The sequence below is a fragment of the Phoxinus phoxinus genome (assembly GCF_949152265.1).
Source record: "Phoxinus phoxinus genome assembly, chromosome: 19".
In the NCBI taxonomy this organism is placed as follows: Eukaryota; Metazoa; Chordata; class Actinopteri; order Cypriniformes; family Leuciscidae; genus Phoxinus; species Phoxinus phoxinus.
The window spans coordinates 2,054,532-2,082,458 of NC_136894.1; positions in this window are offsets into that span (position 1 = coordinate 2,054,532).

Below are 27,927 nucleotides of genomic sequence, written 5' to 3' on the forward strand. Positions count from 1 at the left end.
CGAATTAATCAGTGTTTATAAGCAAATCATCGCTCACAAAGACAGCCAATATGTCGCCACCTACTGGTGTGACTGTAAACCCGCAGAAACAGACTCTGAAAAGTATTGCCATTTCTCAAGCATATTTAACCATGTTTTAAATATTACTCTAAATGTTATAAACATGAGTTGTGGTTTTGGAGAATTCTGGTTGGGTTCAGGGTAACAAGAACTGAAGTGTTTGCTGGTAAAGCCACACAGTTATGAGCTCATATAGTTCTGATGTAAACATTACAGCGGGAAGACACATCTGCATGTGTTCATGATTTTAACGCCGCTCAGCCAGTGATATTCAAGGATCCTCCACTTAAAGTCAGCGTGAACCGGAAGTTGCAACCGACTTTATCTCAGTGTTGTGACGTATTTCCGAGAGAAACGGAATACTAAATGAGGAAAAATAGTGGGCGTGGCTTTCCCCCCCAATCTAGCACCTGATTGGATCTAGAAAAGTAGGCGTTTCATTCAGCCTGAGTTGGAGGGGCGTGGTTACGGATGTTAAGCAGACACCAAAACCGTCAAACCGACGTCATCAGGGAAGGTCCTCCCATGCAGAGGCGAGGGGCATTTTCAGATTTTGATTAAAGATTACGAAGCCAAAAATTTTTTTTGTGTGGATTGACTTGCATGGATGAATTGTTCACCACAAACCGATCAATTTAGGCAAACAAAATAAATATGGTCAATTTTGATATCATGTGGACTTTAAATAAATCCACTTGGTTTGGATATTTGATCTAATGCAGTCATGACATTCATTCCCTTCAGCCACACACTCTCCACATTCCCAGTCCAGCAGACATTATTCATTCCCACAGACACCCGGAAGACTCTCAGGTCGTCTGTAGTCCATCAGTCTGCCACGGGTTTGATGGAAGATCCAGCGTTTCATCGATAGTGAGGACAGGTGAATGATCCAGGCCTCTCTCTTTGCATGTGGAGATTTCTTGCTCTCCTCCACGTATTCTGCTGCTTTCTCTCACATGTATGCGCATACATAAGAATATCTCCCTTCCTTCCATTACCATCTATTTTCTTTTTTTTTCAATCACACGCACATTACCATGGAAACTGCAAAACCCTAAGCTCAGAGGGTCTGGAGGTTGTTCAGTGTGAGTGATGTGAAACCAGCCTCCTCACATCTGAATATCCCAAAACCTGCAAACTATTGATTGCTAGGTGCGAGAGCGGCCCTGTGATCTAATGGGTAAAGGAAACCATGGTTACGCATGTTTAAACGAAATCTTTGTACTCAAGGTTACGGATACGGCCACGGGGGAGAGATACAGACTGAATATCTGCACTATACGAGAGTTTTTCTCAGGTCAGGACATCACAGCAGTGGAAATTGTAAATGCACACTGACGCCAGGAGGTCCTCTTTGTATTATATATTCAGTTAGAGAGTTGGAAGTGTAATTTGCGGCTCTAGCCCATGCAGTAGGAATCAATTTAGGGCCATGAACGCCTCTTTTAGATACACATGTATTAGAGTTGCACTTGCATGTTAATATGCTCTTTTAAAGGCCCACTGAAGTGCCTTGGAAATAGAAGATGGATACCCGACCCGAGCCTGACGGGCCGGGTTCGGACAGATATTTAGAAATGATGTTCGGGTTCGGGTCAGGCTCGGTCACATCAGCGCGATAAGGCACTGAACATTTTAAATTTAAAAAAGCTTATTATGTAGGTATAGCCAATGGGCCTGTTTCACTTGATGCAAATTCACTTGATTTTTTTTTTTTATTACCCTAACATCCATCTTCCTACGTGCGGAAATTTGTTTATGTAGCCGTGACAACGAAACACGTGCATAATGTGCGCACGCCTGTGCTAACGTGCGCTTGTTGCCCTGTGTACGCATTTCCGGATGTCTTAGTTGCTTAATAAAAGCGGGTGTTCCACACAAACAAACGTACTTGTGTCATTAGTATGAGAAAATGAGACTTTAACTGTGTTAAAAGCCTGTCGAGCTCGGGTCGGGTTTGGTTACTGCTCTGTTGGACGCGGGCCGTAATTTCCACTGAAACGGGAAGCTAAGGCGGGACATAATTAATGGCTCCTCCCCCTTTTTCAAACAGCCAATAGCGTTTAGTTTACCTCACAGACTGTGAGTCGTGCTTGACATGGAAGCGAATCCGAGCGCTGATGATACGCTGGATTAGTAGAGCTGTGAATAAATTATTGCCATTTCATTCTTAACCAACAGAAAAAAGAATAAAACTCGAGCGTTTGAGCAACCAAACACACATCTCCATCCTATATTACTCCGGGATAGGTCAACGGACGCTTCGACCAGGTGATATGTATAGCAAAGGGGGCGGAGCTTTAGATTCTAGAGAGCATTTGATTGGACAGAAAATGTGATGAGAAGCTGAAGTTGGCAGTGAGCGGAAATGAGAGACTGTGAGTTTTGAATGTTTATATCTCCTAAATGTGAATTTTGTAATTGTTTTGGAAAACACCAGGTTATTCATAACCATAAGGCTAACATATTCATACTAAAAGCTAAAAAAAATTACATTTTGATTTCAGGGGGCCTTTAAATTTCACATTTTATAGAAACTTTTTATAACAATGGTAAAGGCCTAACAAGAAAGGCCGTCTGTTTTGCATTCTTGATACATTTAAAGAGGACATATTAAGCTTTTTCAAGCTCAACATTACATGAACATGGAAAAAAACATCATAAGACCCCTTTAAAACATTAAAACCCCTTTAAGACCCCCTTAAAACCCCACAGCCTTTTTCATAAACACATTATATTATCAGCATAACAATTAAAACTTCAATCTCTGACTTCAAATAAAGTAAAAATAAAATAAGGTTTTCGACTTTGCTAAGAAATCGTCATCTAAACCTCAAAGACAACATAAGATCTATAGCTTATGCCTGTGATTGACAGGTCAAGGCCAGCTGGGTTACGGTGGCCATAGCAGCTTGAAGAATGGCTTTCACACGAGTTTTCTCCTATAGATTTAAGTTTAAGGCTTTAAGGACACGTTTGAGTCACCAGCCACCAACACGTGCAACACTTTTCATTATCCGCTTCCCTCTGTTGCTCGCCCTCCCCCTCCTCGGCTTTGAAGACTTCTTGTTGCAATGCTTGACAGTGCTTCCTCATGAATCTGGACTAATTGGATCCCACCTCCATGAAAGGCTGGTTGAGGAGATGTGATGGAGAAGGTGGGAGGAACAGTCGGATGACGGAGTGGGCGACCGGAGCAGGAGGCAGTGGGCGTTCGGCATTGCGCTACTCCTCTCAAAGTCACTGAACGCAGACATTAACTGTTCGCAGAACTTTCTTTGATGCTTGTATCTGCCTTGTGTCCGATTTCAATGCTAAAAACTGTGGTGGTGATGATAAACTTCAGAATCAACGTTTTAATACCTCAAAGTGTTTTTGAGAAACATATTTATGTAAAACATTTTTATCTAAATTTGATTAAATTACCCATTTTTGGTTCCCAGAACATTAGTTTTAGGTTCCCAGAATGTGTTTTTTTTTTGTTTCCAAAATGTTTCCAAGAACGTTAGTTTTTGATTCCCAGAACATTACTTTTTGGTTCCCATAATGTTCCCAAAATGTTGGTTCCCATAATGTTCCCAGTATGTTAGTTTTTGGTTCCCAGTATGTTATGTTAGTTTTTGGTTCCCATGATGTTCCCAAAATGTTGGTTCCCATAATGTTCCCAAAATGTTCCCAGTATGTTAGTTTTTGGTTCCCAGTATGTTATGTTAGTTTTTGATTCCCAGAACATTACTTTTTGGTTCCCATAATGTTCTCAAAATGTTAGTTTTTGGTTCCCATAATGTTAATGTAAGTTTTTGGTTCCCATAATGTTCCCAAAATGTTGGTTCCCATAATGTTCCCAAAATGTTCCCAGTATGTTAGTTTTTGGTTCCCAGTATGTTATGTTAGTGTTTGGTTCCCATAATGTTCCCAAAATGTTCCCAGTATGTTAGTTTTTGGTTCCCAGTATTTTATTTTAGTTTTTGGTTCCCATAATGTTCCCAAAATGTTCCCCAAATGTTAGTTTTTGGTTCTCATAATGTTCCCAAAATGTTTTAGTTTTTGGTTCCCATAATATTCCCAAAATGTTAGTTTTTGGTTTCCATAATGTTCTCAAAATGTTCCAAATTTTTTTTAGTTTTTGGTTCCCATAATGTTCCCAGTATGTTAGTTTTTGGTTCCCAATATGACTATGTTATGTTAGTTTTTGGTTCCCATAATGTTCCCAAAATGTTCCCAGTATGTTAGTTTTTGGTTCCCAGTATGTTATGTTAGTTTTTGGTTCCCATAATGTTCCCAAAATGTTCCCAGTATGTTAGTTTTTGGTTCCCAGTATGTTATGTTAGTTTTTGGTTCCCATAATGTTCCCAAAATGTTCCCAGTATGTTATGTTAGTTTTTGGTTCCCAGTATGTTATGTTAGTTTTTGGTTCCCATAATGTTCCCAGTGTGTTAGTTTTTGGTTCCCAGAAAGTTATTTTTTATGGTTAGCCAGGAAAGTTTTCTTAAGGAAAAGAACGTTGTTTTTTGATTAACGGTACCCTATATTAACGTTCCCTTAACGTTATTCTAACATTCCCAGTAACCATTCAGTGATCATCAGCACTCCTGTGGCCCAGTGCAAGCGGTATGGAAGATTGATGTATGGACGCCTATAAATATTATACAAACCATAATCTTGTCTCATTTATTATTTAACTAATAGAAATAATCCAAGCACATCAACCAAGATTAAATATAAGATTACATTTGTCCATTAATATGTAAGATTTACTAGATTTAACATTTCTTCAGCACCAAAAAACAATGACAATCTATGTTTTTTTAAATATGAAATGTATTCAGACATTAAAAAAACGAGTAAAAAATGATTTGACTAAAAGTAGAATAAGGTTTACAAGTAAAGTTGTATCCATCTTTTTTTATTCAATCTGTCTCCCAATGTCATTCGCTTGCAGTTATTCTTCCAGTTCCAGCTCTATCAGTAAATGGGTGTACTGGGGTTTCTTTGGGATCAGAAACGCCCGATGGAGTGTTTCTGGAATCCGTCAACACTATTCCCACTTTATGTTTTCCAGCAGAGCTTGTGTACAACAGGCTGCTTTAGAGGACTGTAAAGCGTGTGTCATTGCATGGCTGTAACTTGTGAAGAAAACGCCGCTGGAATGATGAGGTGTCACGTAGCATGACGTCCCATAAAGTAAACGATTGCAATTACTCCTTCATATTTGATGTTGACAAGCTGAAAATGATTTTCAAGCACTAAATCTTGAAATGTCCTTGGAAAAAATATGTAGGTTGGTTTTAATGGATTTAGGCTGTTTTAATGTATCCATTTACAGTAGTCACTGAATCTGTGGTCTGTCAATGTACAATGGGTTGTTCATAAATAAATAATACGCTTTAAAGCATAAATTTGCAGGCTAAACTTTTATGCAATGTTTTCAAAATGTGTTTTGCCTTTTTATTTTTGTCAGTTTAAAACGTCCCAAACATTATTTCCTCACATTATTATAGTTTTTCGAGCACAAACTGGTTCAGAAAGGACTCGTCTTGTAGTGTGGACAGCAGAAACAAGCCAGAAACCGGCAGTTTATGGAGAGACTTGCGTCGTCTTATTGGTCCTTGGCCAGGAATGAACAAAGTTATTTTAACTTCTCATTATGATGCGATAATTAGACACCGATTCGGGAGCGAGAGATGGAAAACTGTTCCCAGCCCTCCTCTCCTCCTCCTCCTCCTACGCAGTGGGCAGTATATATATATTTTTTTTTTCAAAATAGACATTTTCCTCTGTGCATGTTTACTTTATGCATGCATGCATGAATGCTTTAATATCAAGTCTTTGTTTATAATCATGCCTGCAGAAAGTCCACTTAACTGAGGCTTTGTAGACAGAATGATTTGTGTCTGAATGGCGAGCCCGTGATGTGGGACGGCCCGTGATGATTGGTCCTCGGTTCTGGCATCTGCTCATACGGTCTTATCTGATGTGGATTTCTATGGAGCCTTTCATAATTTACTGATTTCCTCAAAGTTGACTACTGGCATATGAAGCGTGTTTTTAAGTATAGAATGGTTTTGTGTGCTATGTTTATACTGCTATATATTTTAATTGTCCTAACCCTGAGAGATATCTATCAAATGTGGACTGTGGAATGGGCACAAATATAAATATAAGTGAAAGCATCAAAGATAAACAATAAATGAAAAGACCCTGTATTGGGTTTGTCACATTATATTCAAAAACAATGGTATGATGTATATTTTAAATTTTTACTGTTTCCTGGATTATTTTGTATTTTAATTTAGCTGGAAAGCCAATAGGTTGTGAAATGGCATCCAATTTTGTGACAATGTATTCCGCTATTGGGGCATGTTGTCACACACCATGGTGGAAATGTTCAAAAGCTCAAAGTCCCCCTATGTGAGAATCAAGCATTTCTATGTGGTGTTTTTAATCTGCTTTAAGACAATCCATGTGTAAGTTCATAAGTTGACAGCATTGCTGAGTATTTTCTGCTTAAAACTGCAGTGAACCAAAGACAGTCTCAAAAACACGGTTTGAAATCGCTGGTGTTTCTGACGTCACACACTACCTTGTAACCAATCAGATCAACGTGTGATCGTCAACCAGTGGATCTCTGAGTGAGTGAGTAAGTGGAGGCGGGGCTCATTTGCATATTCATAGAACTGCACATACTAAATGAGGCAAGGGTGTCGAGTTACATTCAAGATATTTTAAGGCATGGAAAGAAAATATTTTAATTAAGAAAACAACTTTTAAATATGTAATTCTGGTGATCAAAGATGAGTTTCAAGGGATAAAATGATTCACTTTAAAGCAAGACTTTGAGGTATGTGGCTATATAGAAATTGATGTTACAAAATAAACCCACCCTGAGTAAAAAGTGTGACAATTATTCGGGTCTCCTCTGTATTTATTTAAATGTCTATATCTAAAGAGCCATTAAAATCCATGTTTACTGCGGTTAACAGGAGTGAGTTTTGTATGTTCTGAGGGTGTTTTAGGCGTTGTCCATCAGACTCGGAGACTGCTGATGTCAGCTCTTCTCCCGGCTTTATTCATAGAAAACTGTCCTCTTTCTCCCACTCTCTTATTCCGCCTGTCCTTGTGTTGGTGGATAATTTATCGGCTTCTTAACCAGAAAACCTATGTAAACACAAACTCGACTTCACAGCCCAAAACCTCCACATTTGCTTTATGAAGGCAACCACCAGAAGCATAATAAGAGATCTGGATTCTGGCAATGTAATGCTTTTAAATATGAAACCCCCCCAGAAGGTTTAGCACGAGGCCATTAAAGTGTGTGTTAGAGGAAATGTTGTTTATTTGAGTTTAGTCTGATCTCTTTATTTATCAAAAGGGAATAAAATAAAATGTTCTACTGCATAAGCACTATATTTTTCAGTGCAAAGTTTGGATTTACCTGAATATCTTGTCTTAGAATAGAGATAAACAGAGTTTGCTTAGACAAATGACACAAACAAGTCTGTCTTTATTGAACACACGGTAAATCCATACGGATACATGTTTTTGCAACCCACAGTCTAAAAAATGCTGGGTTAAAAACAACCCAAGTTGGGTTGAAAATGGACATACTCAGCGAATGGGTTGTTTTAAATCAGCGGTTGGGTTAAATGTTTGCCCAACCTGCTGGGTAGTTTTATTTAACTCAGCTGTTGTTTAATAATGACTGTATATCTTGCTTAAAATGAACCCGAAGTATGTTGAAAATGAACATTTATGAATACGTTTAAAGAATAATAATTAAACAATAAGCATTTATTAAATTACTTATTGATAAATGTTCACCTTTTGATTATTACACTCTAAAAAATGCTGGGTTGTTTAAACCCAATTTTGGGTCAAATATGGACAAACCCAGCCGTTGGGTTACATTTTTTAATTAAATTTTTAACCCAACATTTGGGTTTGTCCATATTTGACCCAAAATTGGGTTGAAACAACCCAGCATTTTTTAGAGTGTATTGTTGCCTCTAGTTACTATGCATACATTTTTTTATTTACAACCTATTTTGTGTTCATTTTAAGCCAGCCATGTAGTAATTAAAAAAAAAAATAGTTGGGTTAAATAAAACTGCCCAGCACCTTGGGCAAACATTTAACCCAACCGCTGAGTTAAAACAACCCATTCACTGGGCTTGTCCATTTTCAACCCAACTTGGGTTGTTTTTAACCCAACATTTTTTAGAGTGAAAATGTGGGGACATTTCTGAAAACATGATTTTCACTGCGTTTAAAGATGACGTTGCTTATATTTGATACCATTTTTTTTCACCAGAATTGTGAATAGATTACCAGGAATTAATTATACTTGCCAAACAAGGACACACGACTTTCATCCTTACATTTGACTCCACTCTTTCCCTCTCTTCATCAGCTCTCACCAGATCTATGGCCTTGTGAACGGGGTGATTATCACCTGATTGACCCTGAGGTCAGTCGAAGCTTTTGATCGGGTTCCCTCTCTTACCTGAGTGCAGAATGAATAAAAGATAGCACAAGGTCACCCTATAGAATACAGATGAATCTGCTTCACACGTATACGCTTCCTCATCAACTTACCAACCTCCACTATTGGATCAAATGAAGGAATGCTGGCCAGAGCCATTTACTCATCACAGGTTTATTTTGCACTGATGAAACCAATGTGACTTGTGTTGATGAAAGTGAATTCAATCTTTTCCGGCGCCGTACAACATGAGTGTAGTTGATTGCGCCGATAACGTTTGTAAAACCCGAGCTCCGTGCAAATTGCTTTTCTGGATTGTGACTGTTGCATTCAGTGACTTCTTTTAGTTCAATTAACTGGATCACTAAACTTCACTGTCAAAAGATTGGTTGTCCATATCAGGGTACTGTAGGTTTTTATAAATCCTGATGCAAACGCATGTTTAAAAGCCCTTTTTGTGCTTTTTTTTTGTTCACGGCAGCATCAGATTTTCTAAGCTGACGGTATGAAGCATGCACAGCCACACAGGAGCTCGTGAAAGTACATGAGGTGAAGAAAAACAAGTCAGTCCTGGCCATTGGCCCATACAATCTAGCATGATACTGCAATATAATGAGACGACGACATCAGTGGTCCAGTCTGCATCAGATCTCAACATTTCCAGTTCTGCATGGATTAAGGCCAAGTTAACACTGAAACAAAAGAGGTGTTTGCCTCAGGTAATTTCCTTGCAGTTTCTTTCAGGCGCTTCACAACTGCAAACCCTCAGGCTTTGGCAGCGCAAGCCAAGGAACATGTTTCTCATTATCAACAAAAACAAAACCGAGAAACCATATGTCAAAACAAGCAGGCTTTTTGTTCGTTTAAACAGCTCGGACAGAGCAACCACGACAAATGGAGGAGAAAAGAGGAGGGAACTGTTAATCGAGATAAATGCACTGCATAGAGCTAAAGAGGTCCAGCATTGCTTTTTAAGAGAATTGAATTACTCTGCACTGAGATGTATGGCTTTCATAGCAGATCCGAAATAAACGGTTTTATTTTTACACAAGTTGGTTTTTATTTTGATTGCTGAAATGTGTTTCAGATGAGCCTTAAATATTAAATTAATATTATGCAATGCTTCCCAAAATTTCTTAAATAACAAAAACAAAACAAAAAACAACCTTGTTTGAAGAGCCATCTGCTGAAAATAAGTGCCATATTTGTATTTTTTTGAAAGTGTCATAAAGCAGCCAGTTACATTAATTAGTCTAACAACCCGTCCCCATTCTCTAAGCAAAATATAAATTTTTAATCACAAACTGTCAAGGGTATTTTGGTTAGGCTATACAGTGCATTTTATATTCTGTAATACTGATGATTCCTAAAAATGTTTACAATATATTTAAACTAAATAAGAATGTAGCCTATGCCACACGCAAACCTGAAATCACTGAAATACATTTTTTTTTGCCCTTTGTGACACAACTATTATGATCTGTAAACGGTCAAATAAAAAGCGTTTCTGAAAACGCTGTCAATCATTTTGCGCGTTCACAATCCATATACGGGAAGCCGGAAACTGAGAGCGCGCGATACATGAACTTGAATGTTTTGAAAGAGGGACGAAATGTTCACATCATTAAGGAGTAGGAGGACCAAAAAAAGCGACGGACACAAGAGAAGAGGGACACTGGTAGAGCTTTTCAGCGCTGGAAGAAGAACTGAGAGCTGCGAAACGCTTGAAAAAAAGAAGCTTAACAGGTAAATAAACTGTTTGGACTCGGAGGTAGAAAAAGAGGGCGTGTCTAAAGTCTGGCGGAAGTTCTTGAACGTAACATCGCTTTCAGTTCGTGTCAATCCATGAATCAAAACAGCACTTACAGTACTTACCTGAGTCCAGAGAGCTTTCATAGACCACCAGGCCCGAGACACTAAGCTTTTATAGACCTTTATATTCATACTTTTAGTCCTTCCTTCCATCTGCCCACACACTTATAACCATGAGCCACTGGGACAACAGTTGAGCTTTCAATTCCAGGCTTTCTGTCAGTTTTAAATAACAAGCTGGCCTCAGCAAATGGAAACCCCTCAACTTGCATTCATTCGCTTGCCTTTGCACTGTCCTTACACAAAATCCCATTTTCAGAAAAAAATAATAATAGTAAAGGCAAAAAAGTTGCATTGGAAAATAATTGACTGCTTGCAAATGAACGGGTGAAGAAGGTTGCAGAGCCCATAAAATAAATTGACGAGGGTAAATAGCGTGTTACTTTTCGGTTGCCCTGGTCCTTGTGATGAAGTATACAGATTTGCAATTTCCACAGGCAAAGACAAGCCCAATAAACTTCATAATAACATGCAGGGTTAACAGAGCTGTTGTTTTCACCTAGCCAGCCATGGCTATAAATATGCGCTTAAACTAGCTGAAGATGGTTACGCGTGTGGTATATTTATGGGCCTCTGTTTTCGCTTTATGGCTGTCTGTTAAGTTTATATTTTCCTAAGCTCTGTGGCAAATCAATAGTCACATATTGAAAGCATAGATCTTTGGAATAACTCGCTGAATCTCTTCTGAAATGTGAATGTGTGACAAATTTCATTACCAGTTTCAATAATGAAAACAGCAGGGTTGTTGATTCGGGGACGCGAGTCGTTCATTAGGAAACGTTTGTGAGAGACAAACTAGACTTTTAAAAGGTTATTCACCCAAAAAATTTAATTATCCCATAATTTACTCACCCTCAAGCCATCCTAGGTGTATATGACTTTCTTCTTTTTTAGTCGAACACAATTGTAGTTATATTAAAGGGGGGGTAAAATACTTAGTTTCAGTCAATCTCATGTTAATCTTGAGTACCTATAGAGTAATAGTGCGTCCTTCATATCTCCAAAAAGTCTTTAGTTTCATCATATTTATAAAATAAAAATACAGCTTTCCGATTCTAACCGGAAAAAGCCGAGGTCCTTGATTCTGGGCGTGGGCGGAGCTATAGAGTCAAGCGGGAGCGCCCGGGAAGGTTTGCTTATTATCGATCGTGGTGCGGTAGGCCATATTACTATATATATATATAGTATTTGGTTTGCAAATCCAGCGACGACCTTGTTAATAAAACATTCGTCACTGAAATGACCAGAACACAAAACCGCACTTGCCACACTCCTTTGCTGTCCCGGAAATACAAACTGCATCCACTGTTCCAGTAACACTGGGTTCTTTGGGAAGCTGAACAAGGTAAACTTTCCCTCACATCCCAAAACACACTTTTTTGGAGACATTCTTGACATCAACCATTCCTATTTAGCGCTGCTGATGATGATTTCTGGTAGTAGCGCGTCGATGCATAGATATATGATGTCTATGCGTCGATGAGCGCGGTCTTTCTCTCCTCTGGTCGACGTGTGCGTGAACGCGCTTTTCCGAGAGCAATGCTCATATAAGGAGTTCCACTCTGGTCTACGTCATTAGATCTACGATAGAAAAAAACCAGCCGAAACGTGTTGCAACCCGGAAGTATGATTTTCAGCACAGAAATTCTCTGTTATTCGTTCAAAATAACTTTTCAAACTTTGGCCATTATTAGCATGAGAATCCATCTCTTTAACACTGTAAACAACTCTGAATACATGAAACACCATTGTACCCCCCCTTTAAAGAATATCCTGGCTCTTCCCACCTTTATAATGGGAGTGAATAGTACCTTTGATTTTGAAGCCCAAAAAAGCGCATCCATCCATAATAACAGTAACCCATACGACTCCAGGTGTTATTAAAGGCCTTCTGAAGCGAAAATATCCATATTTATAACTTTATAAACTATAATCACTGGCTTCCGGTAACGGCCATATACGACTCTAGTTCTGGTAAAAGAGTGACCTCTGACCCGACGCATGACGAGTGACCTCTGACCCGACGCATGATGATGTAGGAGTCATAGATACACATAATAAAGGCTAGATGTCTCGTCCGCGCTGCTGGCCAATGGAGGTCGACGTCCGCACCTAGCGGCCATCTTGTCACAGTCAGCTCGCTCACTCGTAACATTGTGTTCTAATGGTGCATGTACTTTTTAAATAACCATAACTTGCTCAATTTTCTACGAGTTGGTTTGTTATAAACGTCAGAGATGTAGTTATGACACTGCGTACTTATGAATAATTATAATATTATGTATTTCAACATATTCAAGCATCCAGACTTATAGCCACGTTAATAACGTTTGTAAGAAACCAAACCGTTTGTAAATCCGTCAAGATTTCAGCGATATACGAGTATTTGTGTTCGTGCAGATCACTCGCCTTACAGAAAGCTTCCCTGTGACAAGATGGCCGCCGGGTGATGACGTTCGAGACTCCGCCGTAAGACATCTAGACTTTATTATGTATATCTATGGTAAGAGTAGCGTAAGCTCGGGTGAGAGTCGACGCCTTTCGCGGTTCAGACAACAAACTCAAGCTCCTCCCACATTTCTCTTTAAAAATGGTTGTTTTAGACTTCTAATTCATGACCGGTGTTTTGTTTTGCTTGATCCTCTGCACTTCCGTTTTCGCTAATACATCATGCGTCGGGCCAGAGGTCACTCTTCTGCCTGAACTCGACTCACGTACAGCCGTTACCGGTGAAATTTTTCTTCACACAAACGCATGGCTTTGCTTCAGAAGGCCTTTATTAACACCTGGAGTCGTATGGATTACTGTTATTATGGATGGATGCTTCAAAATCAAAGGGACCATTCACACCCATTATAAAGCTGGGAAGAGCCAGGATATTTTTTGATATAACTCTGATTGTGTTTGGCTTAAAGAAGAAAGTCATACACCAAGGATGGCTTGAGGGTGAGTAAATTATGGGATACTTTTCATTTTTGAGTGAATAAACCTTTAACATTTTTACAGTGATCCTGACGTCTCTGATCCGCTGATAATAAACAATGGCGAGTATGAGTGTGTATTCAGAAAGGCAGCAGCACTGTGATGGCTCTCTGCTGGGAGACGTGTTTATTTACTTTAGCGACGTGTGTATATTTGACTCGGTCGGATCGTTCTCTCTGTGTGAGAGGGTTTGCCTGCTTCTGCTTCAGGACCCTGCTGATAATACAGGGCTGCCCGATGAAAAGCGACCCCGAGAAACTCTGCAAACACCATGCTGTGACCAATTTAAAACACAGAGGCAGTCTCTAAAAACACAACACACACACACACACACACACACACACACACACACACACACACACACACACACACACACACACACACACACACACACACACACACACACACACACACACACACACACACACAAACTGAGTGTTTCTAGGATTGTAGTAGGCCATCTGCCTTCTGTCTTTTTTCTAAGAGGAAACCTTATATATATATATATGGTTTCTCGGTTTTGTATTTTTTTTACATCATATTCATGTACCCTTAAAAGAAGGCACTGGTCTCACATGATAATTCTTCAGGTATGGCACTTATTACACTAAAATTCATATATGTGACAGGATTTTCCAAGAATACTGTGGTATGTTATTGTAATGCAATAATCCATGGTATGGCCCAAAAATTGTGTATATATATAAAGGCCCAAACATTTGTTACACTTAAAAAACGAATTAAGGTATTTTCTTTATATATATATATATATATATATATATATATATATATATATTTTTTTTTTTTTTTTTTAAGAAATATGGTAGTCGCACGCCTTTTGAGAAAAAAACACTTTATAAGAATTTTTAATCAATAAAAAAAGAGAAATATATGTACACTACTGTTCAAAAAGTTTGAGGAGGTTTTAAAAGAAATCTCTTCTACTCAAGACTGCAATTATTTGACCAAAAATACAGTTAAAGAATAAAAAAAAAAATGTAAACAACAGTTTTTAATTTTAATATAAATTGTAATTTATTCCAGTGTTCAAAGCTGAATTTTCAGCATCATTACTCCAGTCTTCAGTGTCACATGATCTTTAATATGCTTATTTGCTGCTCAAGAATTTATTATCTGTCAATATTTTATTTATTTATTTATTTATTGCACAAGTCATACATAAATGTTTATTCATTCATTCATTAATTCATAACCTGCATGACGTGCATGAACGAACAAAAAAAAAGGAACAGGAAGAAGAAAATCTTATAGTACCTGTAGCTGTTTTGTGCACATCAAAAAAAAAACATCAAAAAAAACAAAAAAACACCTGCTTTATAAATGGATCAACAGCATTAATTTTAAATAAACTTTTTTGCAACATTATAAATGTATATATTGTCACTTTTGATCAATTTAATGCATCTATATTGAATAAAAGTATTTATTTCTTAAAAAGATAAAATCCTACTGACCCCGAACTTTAACGGGAGTGTATGTTTTCAAAAGTAAGGCAAAATCTGTTAAGACATGTTTTGCTTTTTAAATGTCAGTGTAGTTATTGAGATGAACTACACCTGTAGTAAGTCTGCTTGGACACCTGTGTGAATTTGATGAAATCAAGTCCAAGAAGTTCAAGTTCAAGAAAAAAAATCCTTTTATATTGCATAAAAGCTCATTGTTTTTACAGTGATGATGGCGATACTGAACGATTAATATGTGCATTTGCTTAAAAATAAGATTTTGATGGCAAATTAAGCCCATAAAATCACCGTATAGGAGCAGTTGATTTAAAGTGACCAGAAAAGCATCACTTAAATCATCACTTTTTTTTTTTTTTTTTTTTTACAGATAACTGGATATTTCATATCTGAGGCCATGAAATTCACACATTTTAATTGCACGTTTAATGTGTATAAATGCAGTTCTGTGCCTGTGAAATGAATGCTTTCTAAAAATATAAAATGGCGCACATCTGCAGAGACACTGAAGCATTCACTGAAGCTGTTAATAAATATGATGCGATGATTTTATTAATGCATCCGAAACCTGTTGCCCACATTTTACATATATGTGAACTCCATCCTCAAATCAAAACCAGCTGCTGCCGTGGCCGTTAAAAAAAGCCGACTGAATAGTAGTACAGTTGTCTACGCCGGATAGAATAATATGTTTATTATACTGGCAATGGAGTGCCATTGCCAGGAAATACATAATATATACAGCGATGTATAGGAATATATTACTCATCCCTAGTGTGGTGTGCATGGCCTCCACAGGTAATGGATCCAGCACATGGGTTTGGACACACTCCTGCGTCCCTTCATCACAGATTGAGCGATGAACCCCTGAGTGTAAGTGCATTACAGAGCCGACTCTCCATCTAAGATCCCGTATTTAGTCCTTTCAGAAGGGCTTTTCTTCCCCTCCTAAGCATAGGACTGCATGTTGCTCATTTATTTCGGCTGCTGTCCTATGAGGAAACATAGGAACATGCCAATGAGCAATGTGATTAGGCTCGGCCCCGACCCGAGAGATTGTTATTTTTGCGTCCGTGCCAGAGTATATAAAAGCACTGCTTGTACATTATATGATATGCTAGAGCTCAGCGTCTCTGACAAGGGGAAAATGTAGGGCTGTTTTGGATACGGTGTGTTATAGCCACTGTTCCTTTTTAATGATTTGGGCTTTTCTCCACCGCCGGGACCCAGAGCTTCACACTGACAGACAGTGTATCGAAATTCTCATTATGTCCTTTATGCTTTTTACATATTGTCTTTCTTTATTGCATGCTGTAATTTTAGCAGTTGTGCGTTTTTTTGTGCACATTTAAAGTTTTTGTTGAATTATTTAAGTATTTTTTTTTAGTTTTAATACTTAATCACGCTTTAGCAAGCGCAAACATTTTTGAGGCAATATTTCACCCGTATGTCTAAAATAATCTATCGTTGTTGATGCAAAGGACTGGTTGAGACATAATACACCGTCATTAAAATAAAAAATATGAATCAAAAACACATGAATGAATCAGCAATTTTTACATATTGTCTTTCTTTATTGCATGCTGTAATTTTAGCAGTTGTGCGTTTTTTTTTGTTTTTTTTTGCACATTTAAGGCTTTTGTTGAATTATTAAGTATTTTTCTTTTTAGTTTAATACTTAATCACGCTTTAGCAATGTAAACATTTTTGAGGCAATATTTCACCCGTATGTCTAAAAAAAAAAATCTAACGTTGTTGATGCAAAGGACCGGTTGAGACATAATGCACCGTCATTCATCTGTGAAAATAAAAAATATTAATCAAAAACACATGAATGAATCAGCAATTTTTACATATTGTTTTTCTTTATTGCATGCTGTCATTTTAGCAGTTGTGCGTTTTTTTTTTTGGCACATTTAAGGCTTTTGTTGAATTAAGTATATATATTTTTTAGTTTAATACTTAATCACGCTTTAGCAACCGCAAACATTTTAAGAGGCAATAAAAACTACAACTGCATTTGAGTGTGTTGAAAGTTATAATGTTATTCTATGTGTTCGTTTGTTTGACTATATGAGACTAGCAGTAAGCTAGATCAACATTGGTTATTATGGCAGTAGGCCTACTACCCATACTGTCTATGATACGAGCATATATATACATAATACAGTCTAGATGTCTTACGGCGGAGTCTCTAACGGCATCACCCGGCGGCCATCTTGTCACAGGGAAGCTTTCTGTAAGGCGAGTGATCTACACGAACACAAATACTCTGATCTCGCTGAAATCTTGACGGATTTACAAACGGTTTGGTTTCTTGCAAACGTTATAACCGTGGCTATAATTCTGGATGAAATATATAATATTATAATTATTCTTAAGTATGCAGTGTCATAACTACATCTCTGACGTTTATAACAAACCAACTCGTTTGAAAATCGGTAGAAAATTGAGCAAGTTATGGTTATTTAAAAAGTACATGCACCATTAAAACAATGTTACGAGTGAGCGAGCTGACTGTGACAAGATGGCCGCCGTGTGCGGACGTCGACCTCCATTGGCCAGCAGCGTGGACGAGACATCTAGCCTTTATTATGTATATCTATGCTACCGAGTACTACGAGCGGAAACCAGGGATAGCGCGGATATTGCGTAATTGACAGGCGGATTCTTTTTTCGGGACGGACAATTATTTAAAATGGGAATTTCTCTGAAATTAAAAATGTTTGTGAACTTTTGGGATATTGTAAGTACACAACAGCAGGAAATATATCACACTGTGCAAGTGATTTTTGGATATTTAATACAAAAATCTTACATATTGTATCTTTAAGGCTTTTGTTGAATTATTTAAGTTTTTTTGTTTTTTTTGTTTGATAATTAATCACGCTTTAGCAACAATATTTCACCCGTACGTCAATTTTTTTTAAATAATATATTGTTGATGCAAAGGACTGGTTGAGACATAATGCACTGTCATTACTCATCGGTGAAAATAAAAAAATATGAATCAAAAACACATGAATGAATCAGCAATTTATCACAATCTCAATTCTGGGGCTGATTGCAATCAGATGATGGCGTACACGTTTCTGTTGATTGCTTTATATGTATCATTCTGGTCTTCTCTGCGCTCTAGTCTAGAGACATCATGATGTTTTGTGTAAATTATTGGGTGTAGTGCACAATAATCGCTTTGTATTATCATAACTCTGGACAAATCAGTACTCGAGAGAGAAGTCAGTGCTTGTAATCACACATTCACTCAGGAGAGTAAATAAACTGAGCCACTGGATTGTCACCGGTCACATTCTTCCTTTATGCAACATATAAACACAGAGACATTTCTATTGTACTTCATGAAGGATCCATAAATAACATCAACTGTTGTACACTGGCACTTTTAGTTGGATTTTCCAAGCTTTAAAGTATATCCATAAAGACTTTTTTATATTCTAAATAATCTGTATTAAATTGAATAATATAATCTAATAATATAATAAAAATAATCAATGTAAAAGCAAACAAACATTAGAACTCAATGACAAAACCCCTCATGAAGCAAATATATACAGTATGTGTGTGAATGTGTGTGTTTGCATGCGTATGTGAGTGTGCGTGTTTGCAAGTGTGTGTGTGTACTGTATGTGTTTGCCCGTGCATGTGTGTGTGCGTGTTTGCAGATTTTGCACATTGCGTGTGTGTGTGTTTGTAAGTGTGTTTGCAAGTGTGTGTACTGAATATGTTTGCCCGTGTATGTGTGTGTGCGTGTTTGCAGATTTTGCACATTGCGTGTGTGTGTGTGTTTGCAAGTGTGTGTACTGAATATGTTTGCCCGTGTATGTGTGTGTGTGTGTTTGCAGATTTTGCACATTGCGTGTGTGTGTGTGTGTGTGTGTTTGCAAGTGTGTGTACTGAATATGTTTGCCCGTGTATGTGTGTGTGCGCGTGTTTGCAGTTTTTGCACATTGCTCGTGTGTGTGTATGTGTGTGTGTTTGCGAATGTGTGTGTGTGAGTGTGTATGTGTGTGTGTTTGCGAATGTGTGTAGCTTTGTGTTTGCCCGTGCATGTGTGTGCATGTGTGTGTGTTTGCAGATTTTGCACATTGCATGTGTGTGTGTGCGCGCATGTGTGTGTGCGTGTGTTTGCAGATTTTGCACATAACGTGTGTGTGCGTGTTTGCAGATTATGCACATTGCGTGTGTGTGTGTGTGTGTTTGCGTGTGTGTGTGTGCATGTATTTGTGTCTGCATGTATGTGTGTGCGTGTATCTGTGTGTGCATTTGTGTGTGTGTGTGTGTGTGTGTGTGTGTGCATGTATTTGTGTGCATGTATTTGTGTCTGCATGTATGTGTGTGCGTGTATCCGTGTGTGCATTTGTGTGTGTGTGTGTGTGTGTGTGTGTGTGTGTGTGTGTTTGCATGTGTGAGTGTGTTTGCAGATTTTGCACATTGTGTGTGTGTGTGTGCGCGTGTTTGTAGATTTTGCACATTGCGTGTGTATGTGCGTGCGTGTGTGTGTGTGTGTGCGTGTGTGTGTGTGTGTGTGTGTTTAGAAGGTTGCCGTAGTGGAAAGTGTCATTTGGAGCCTGGTTTTGTGGCTCCAGTTGAGGCAGAAAATCACATGTATTCATAATTTAACAAAACAGTAGAAAAGACTGTACACTTTAACATATGAAAAATGTAATGAATGAATTGATGAATGAGGCATTTATACGAGTGTGCAATATATATTCTTTAATATACATTTATAATGAAGAATTAGAATAATTTCCCTGCAGCGATATATGCTTTCCCCAGGAGACGCCTAAAGCTACGAGATACATTTTGAAAGTATTTCTACTTAATACAATATATGTGATTTATTTATTTAGTCTAGATCAGAAGATGATCAAGGCATTTATTCGCTTATATTCCTCCATCTGCCATTCACTTCAGGCAACCGCTTTTATTACATTCAGGAACATAATGCTCACGATGCACAACTATAATCACTGTCAATTTTAATTCGCTTCCATTTAATATGCATGGGGTGAATATGCAGTTTTTCAAATTAATAAGTCAAGTCAGCTTTATTTATACAGCGCTTTTTACAATACACAGAGTGTTTCAAAGCAGCTTTACAGAGATAACAGGAAAATAATGCAACAAATTTTGTTTCTAGAAGAAAATAGCGTCACTGTCCACCTTAAGTAAGTTCAGTGATGGTTCATTTTTGTTGTAAAAAAGTTATTAATTTAGTTAATTTATATATATATATATATTAGGGCTGTCAAAAGATTAATCGCGATTAATCGCATCCAAAATAAAAGTTTGTGTTTGCATAATATATGTGTGTATACTGTGAATAATTATTTATATATATATAAACACACCCAATCATGTATATATTTATATATAATATAAATTATATAAATGTATATACAGTAGTATATAAATGCAAATATTTCTTAAATATATACATGAATGTGTGTGTATTTATACATAATAATTCTACACAGTACACACACATATATTATGTAAACACAAACTTTTATTTTGGATGCGATGAATCGTGATTAATCTTTTGACAGCCCTAATATATATATATATATATATATAGGGATGTCATTGTCCAGCTCAGTTCAGTTCTCATATAATGGTGTCAATGCAGGCGGATCAATAATATTGTTGAATATTAATGTCCCTAAGAATAAAGAAAAAATATAGACATTGAGGTTTAATAAGAGGAGCAGTGCAATGTTTTGTCCACATGGGGGTGCTATAAATACTCTAGTGTTTTTGCCAAGCTCTCTAGTGTGAGAGACTCAGTCAGATGGACATGGTCTCTGTTCGCAGCAGATCTGGGGTCAGTCTAACTGAACAGATGGGTCATGCCTTACTGACTCTTGAGCTGGTAATCTGAGCGGACAGACGCACAGCAGGCCCAGACCAACTACTAGACTATTTGTTCAACTGTGCCGAATCTGGAAGTGTTGCTAACCCTGCCGGAGGATATTTGGTGTGGAGACAGAATGATTATTGGCTGGTTCGGTATTGTTTCTTTTGGCTGTCGGCTGTTCTTATAATATTTGGTTAACGTTGAATTGGTCTAAACTTAATGTTAACCGTCCACCGAAGGCCACATACTGTACAGTGGATAAACGTCTTTTTATCAAAAACCCTGCCTCTGAGGAGTGTGTAATTCGCTGCAATACAGAATTAATCAGATTTCGTAGCAAATGAAACTAAATGAGCCAATGGCATTGTCGTTTCCTGGACTAGTCGGACCACCGTTCCTCTGGGATTTATGGCACACTGAATCTCACTGTCTGTGTTTCTCGCAAAGCTCCCCTTTTTTTTTTTTTTTTTTTTTTTTGGAAGAACCAAAATAGAATTTTCCTTCAGTTCTTCAACCCAAGTTTCCTGAGGCAAACTCTCTCTTTGTCTCTCTAGATGTCAGGCTGAGAGATTTATAAGCACGTTTTTCTCTGTTCGCGTAAGATGTGTCACTAAATAACTTACCATGTCAACCATACAGACAAGACTACTTCATTCAGAGCTTTACTTGCCGTTTCTTCTCTCTCTCTCTCTGTGTGTGTGTGTGCGTGCACATGAGAAATGGCATCAACGTGGAAAATACCTTTCAATCTGCCGGATTTATCCACACAAAGCTTTTTGAAAGTCTGCGATGTTCAGGGCTTTTACTGTACGGCAGTGACACACCGAGATGAAGAGATTACACCCAGCATCCACATGAGAGAGGGAAGTCCTGAGGGAATTTCCCCATCCTCACTGTCATGTGGGATCAGCTTTTACAGTGGCTCGGATCATAACAACCCTCATGCATTTTGATATAAGAGATCTGGCCCATTAAAGGAAGCGCTGGTCATTTGCACAGGAAGATGATGTCATTGCTTTACCGCATTTACTGTTGGATCGCAAGCCAAAAATGGATCCCATGATTTCTGTTTTGATGGGTTGTGGACAGCAGGGAAAAACAATCCCATATGCATTTTTACAATGTCTGGTTTTGACATAATTTTTTTTTTTTTTTTACTTTATTTGATTATTTTATCATAATTGAATGATCTTATCTTATCATCTTTTTGTAGTATTTTCTTTTTTAAATAAATCTGACTTAAAGTTCTGAAGGTTGTTTGGCTCCGTAACTAGAGTAGTTGCCAACAGATTAAAATTGACACCTTTATTCAAATATTATTTAATAAAATATTTCATAAGCATATTTTTGTAGTTGTGCTCGAAGTCAATAGTTTTATTTGGTGATAATAACGCAAATGCCAAATTGTGCCATAACATAATTTTTGTCCAGGCTGACATACACTCTAAAAAATGCTGGGTTGTTTTAACCCAAGCCTGGGTCAAATATGGACGAACCCAGCCGTTGGGTTAACATTTTTAGTTAAAAAAAGTTAAACCAACGGCTGGGTTTGTCCATATTTGACCCAAATTTGGGTTAAAAAACCCAAACAAATAAATTATGAACGTATGCAAAAACAAGAGAGAACCAATGACATATTAATAACAGTGAGCTTATTGTTTTTATATGCATTTTTTTTTTTTTTTTGCATATAAAATGAAACCTATAGTTTTAGTTTGCTTTTTTGCCACATCATTTTGTCAGATAAACATGTTAACCAAGTTTAGTGTTTTGTTCTTCCCTTCGAAAAAATATAAAATATGTTTTTAATCAGGGTCATTATTAAAACAGCACTTTTGGTCGCTGCATCTTTAGCTCTTCTTAAGATATCTTCATCAAATCATTTTGTCCTGGTGTAATTGAGCCGTGTTTGCAGAGAAGATGCACATATCGTGAGCATATCTGCAAACAAACATAATTGCTTCATCATTCGCCATGTGGGCTCGCCATTTTTGGTCTTCCTGTGCTTATTATTTATTGTTTGAAATAATCAAATTGAAGAAACATGTGTGGAGTTGAGTGGATCGCTTGAAAAAAAAAAAAAGAAATTATGGAGTAATGTGCTTGCAAAATTGAATCATGCTGTCATAGAAACGAGGATTTAGGATGTTTAGAAAGGCACAATTATTGTTTGCTGGGACGGATTTATGAAAATAGTAGACTACAGTTTTAGACAAAGCAAAAGTTTGAAGTATTTTACCTCACAGGAATGTTTCATCACAGCATGAACAACTAATACAGCTACAGGAGACCAGCTTTAAACATGTAATATTGATGCTTAAAGCGGTGGTATAATGCCTTTTCACAAGATGTTAAATAAATCTTTGATGTCCCCAGAGTGTGTGTGTGAAGTTTTAGCTCAAAATACCCCACAGATATTTTTATATAGCATGTTAAAGTTGTCACTTTTTGAGGGTTTGCAAAAACGCACCGTTTTGTGTCTGGCCCTTTAAATGCAAATGAGCTGCTGCTCCCGGCACAGGGGGCGGAGCTTCAAGAGCTGGCATGTTTTAGCAGCTGCGATTACCACACACACACACACACACACACACACACACACACTAAAATGACAGAAACTGTTCTGCCTTTAATGTTCAAACTGGAGTCAGACAAAGATGGAGAGACTCAAGAAGAAGTGACAACATGTAGAAGCAACAGGACGTCTCTGAATGGTTAGTTGATGAATTTATGTTGCTGATGTGGAGTTAACTATCTTCAATTAGCATATTCTGTCATGATAATCTATAAATCGCTCGTATAGGAAATGTTGTGAGATGCACAGAGTGACTTTCTATTGCGTGTGAAAAGATGGATGCTAAAGTTTGAGCTGACTCACAAATGTGCTCGACTACAACAACTCTTCCTCTTCTCAACATGGACTGTGTGTTCAGGGGGCGGGGCTTATGCAAATTTTAGGGTTGGTGATGTCACTAACCCGGGAGGAATGTCGTGTAGTTCCTACCAGCCGTTTGTTGTAGTCCTTAAAAAACGATTTATTTAAAAGCAAATACAGTCATGGCCAAAATTGTTGGCACCCCTGGTAAATATGATCAAAACTGGCTGTAAAAAATAAATCTGCATTGTTTATCCTTTTGATCTTTCATTAAAAAAATTGCCAAAATTCTAACCTTTCATTGAAGCAAGAGAATTGAAAGTGGGGCTAAATCACATTATGAAATAAATGTTTTTCTCCAAAACACGTTGGCCACAATTATTGGCACCCTTTTATTAAATACTTTTGCAACCTCCTTTTGCCAAGATAACAGCTCTGAGTTTTCTCCTGTAATGCCTGATGAGTTTGGAGAACACCTGACAAGAGATCAGAGACCATTCCTCCATACAGAATCTCTCCAGATCCTGCAGATTCCCAGATCCATGTTGGTGCTTCTTTTCTTCAGTTCAGTCCACTCATCTTCTATAGGGTTCAGGCCAGGGACTGGGATGGCCATTGCAGATCTTGGTTTTGTGCTCAGTGACCCATTTTTGTTTTGATTTTGATATTTGTTTTTGGATCACTGTCCTGTTGGAAGATCCAAACATGGCCCGTTATAAGATTTCTAGCCCCGGCTGTTAGGTTTCGATTTTTTATCTGTTGGTATTTGATCCAATCCATGATGCCATGTATCTGAACAAGATGTCCAGGACCTCTGGCAGAAAATTAGGCCCACAGCAGTAAAGATACAGCAGAGTATTTCATTTTACACATGGGGTACTTTTTTATCCCTGTGTACACCAAACCCATCTTAAGTGTTTGCTGCCAAAAAAGCTATTTTTTTGTTTCATCTGACCATAGAACCCGTCCCGTTTGAAGTGCCAGTCGTGTCCGGTACTTTTCAAACGTTCTATGGACAGAGGAACCACAAAAATAGCTTTTTTGGCAGCAAACACTTAAGATGGGTTTGGTGCACACAGGGATAAAAAAGTACCCCATGTGTAAAATGAAATACTCTGCTGTATCTTTACTGCTGTGGGCCTAATTTTCTGCCAGAGGTCCTGGACATCTTGTTCAGATACATGGCATCATGGATTGGATCAAATACCAACAGATAAAAAATCGAAACCTAACAGCCGGGGCTAGAAATCTTATAACGGGCCATGTTTGGATCTTCCAACAGGACAGTGATCCAAAAACAAATATCAAAATCAAAACAAAAATGGGTCACTGAGCACAAAACCAAGATCTGCAATGGCCATCCCAGTTCCTGGCCGGAACCCTATAGAAGATGAGTGGGCTGAACTGAAGAGAAGAAGCACCAACATGGATCTGGGAATCTGCAGGATCTGGAGAGATTCTGTATGGAGGAATGGTCTCTGATCTCTTGTCAGGTGTTCTCCAAACTCATCAGGCATTACAGGAGAAAACTCAGAGCTGTTATCTTGGCAAAAGGAGGTTGCAAAAAGTATTTAATAAAAGGGTGCCAATAATTGTGGCCAACGTGTTTTGGAGAAAAACATTTATTTCATAATGTGATTTAGCCCCACTTTCAATTCTTTTGCTTCAATGAAAGGTTAGAATTTTGGCAATTTTTTTAATGAAAGATCAAAAGGATAAACAATGCAGATTTATTTTTTACAGCCAGTTTTGATCATATTTTGGCCATTTTGGCCAGGTCTCTCTTGCAAAAGAGGTTTTAAATCTCAATGAGATCATCTGGTTAAATAAAGGTAAAATAAAAAATAAAAAATATTTACCAGGGGTGCCAACAATTTTGGCCATGACTGTATCTCCCTTTGCTCTGAACTTTGAGCGTTGTAACTTTGCAGATGTTGTTTAAATGTTGTAGACATGTTCTCAAACAATATTTCATACGCACACATCTCTCCTGTTATAATGAAGCAGCACATTGTTAAAATGTTATAGTCTCAGATGAATGTCTATAAATATGACTATAATTTAAAATAAATGCTTTCTTTATTATTCCAGTCTTCAGTGTCACGTACAAGTGAAACTCGAAAAATTTGAATATGGTGCAAAAGTTCATTTATTTCAGTAATTCAACTTAAAAGGTGAAACTAATATATTATATTGACTCATTACATGCAAAGTGAGATATTTCAAGACTTTATTTGTTATAATTTTAATGATTATGGCTTACAGCTTATGAAAACCTTTTCACAATATTCTAATTTTGAATTTGGGGTTTTCATAAGCTGTAAGCCATAATCATCATAATAATTATAACAAATAAAGGCTTGAAATATCTCACTTTGAGATATATTAGTTTCACCTTTATATTATATTATATATAATATATTAGTTTCACCTTTTAAGTTGAATTACTGAAATAAATGAACTTTTGCACGATATTCTAACTTTTTGAATTTCGCCTTGTTCAGAAATGTTAATATGCTGATTTGCTGCTCAAGAAACACTTCTTATTTTTAAAGTTGGAAACCACGATCATTTTTTTACAAGTCTTTACACACTAAAATAATTTAGAACTTTTTTGCAAAGTTTATTCATATTTGCTGTTTTTTATACAAAAAGTTGAGCTACACATGCGTAACTATAATGTTTTAAAATATGAGGAAAAAGGCTTTTCTATCACAATAATATTTCATACGCACAAATCTCTCCTGTTATAATGAAGCAGCACATTGTTGAAATGTTATAGTCTCAGATGAATGTCTACCTGTACATGCTTCACATTAGCGTCCTTGACTTTCTTTCATGGGAGAAAAGCATTTGTTCTGCCTGAGCTGACGGTCCTTGAGGGACTATTTCCCGAACGCCTTTTCATTTTATCACTATTAGCTCTTGGAGGGCATTCAGTGGCTGGAAGCAGTTTTGAGTGTTGCCCATGGGCTCTGTGATGCACGGCCAGTCTTTTGGAAGTGTTTTTGTAAGCTTATAAGCATTATGAAAAGCGCACTCACCCGCAACAGTCCTCATGGGTGCATATAGGGATGACCAATCAAACGACAACACAACTTACTGCGTTTGTTAACGCTGATGTGTCATGAGTTCGGAAAGGCAAGTGGTCATTACACTCTAAAAAATGCTGGGTTGTTTCAACCCAATTTTGGGTCAAATATGGACAAACCCAGCCATTGGGTTAAATTGATAATTGATATGCTATTCGAAATGATTTTTTATTTTTTATTTTCAACTTGGATTGTTTATATTAATGTGATGAACTTGAAGAAAACTGTTAATGCAATGACATTCATTTACATCAAGGCGAGACACTACAGGTAAAATCACTGGTTTCATGCATCTGTCAATTTTGAGATTTGGGGTTTTTTGCCTTTCATAAAGTTATTATTTTTTTTCAGAATAAAAAACCCCCATCACAAATACACATTTAAGTGGATCTTTTGTAACACTTTATCTATTTGCGTCTGTAGATTAAAAAAAAAAGATATGTTCATGCTGCCCTAAAATTTGAAGTTTAGTCAACTTGAAATGTGAAGAAGTACTAGGTGACAACTTGGAAATTTGAGTTGACTAAACTTAAAATTTTAAGGCAGCACGAACACTTACTTTTGAAGTTGAAACAAATTTTTTTTTACAGTATACATAAAGGCTGTTTTCTCAAAATGAGATTTTCTCAAAGCTATACACCAAACTTTACAGTTTTATTCATATTTTTTCGAAAAGGCAAGTAAGTCAAGTCAAGAATATTTGTATAGCGCTTTTCACAATACAGATTGTATCAAAGCAGCTTCACAGTATTAAATTAAAATAATAATAAAACGTCCATGTTTGGTAATGCTAATCAATAGTATTATTCATTGATTAATTAAATTGAATATCCCCAACTGAGCAAGCCAAAGGCAACAGTGGCAAGGAAACGAAAAACTCCATATATGGATACTCCAAGTATGGATATATGGATCTATATATGAAGAATATATGGATCTATATTCTATCTATACGGTATATTGTATTTTCACAAAAGGATTTGTTCATATATAATTTGCCGGATTTTATACGTACTTTGACTCTGTTAAAAAAAAACCTGAAACAGGAATTTTGAACCTGGCTTTATTCAATGTTCAGATTTTTGTTCTAGAAATGTATGCAAATTAGTGCAAATTAGACAATGCCTCATTTGCATATTTAAACATTTGCATATTTAAACATTTGCATATTTACACATTTGCATATTTAAACATAACATTTC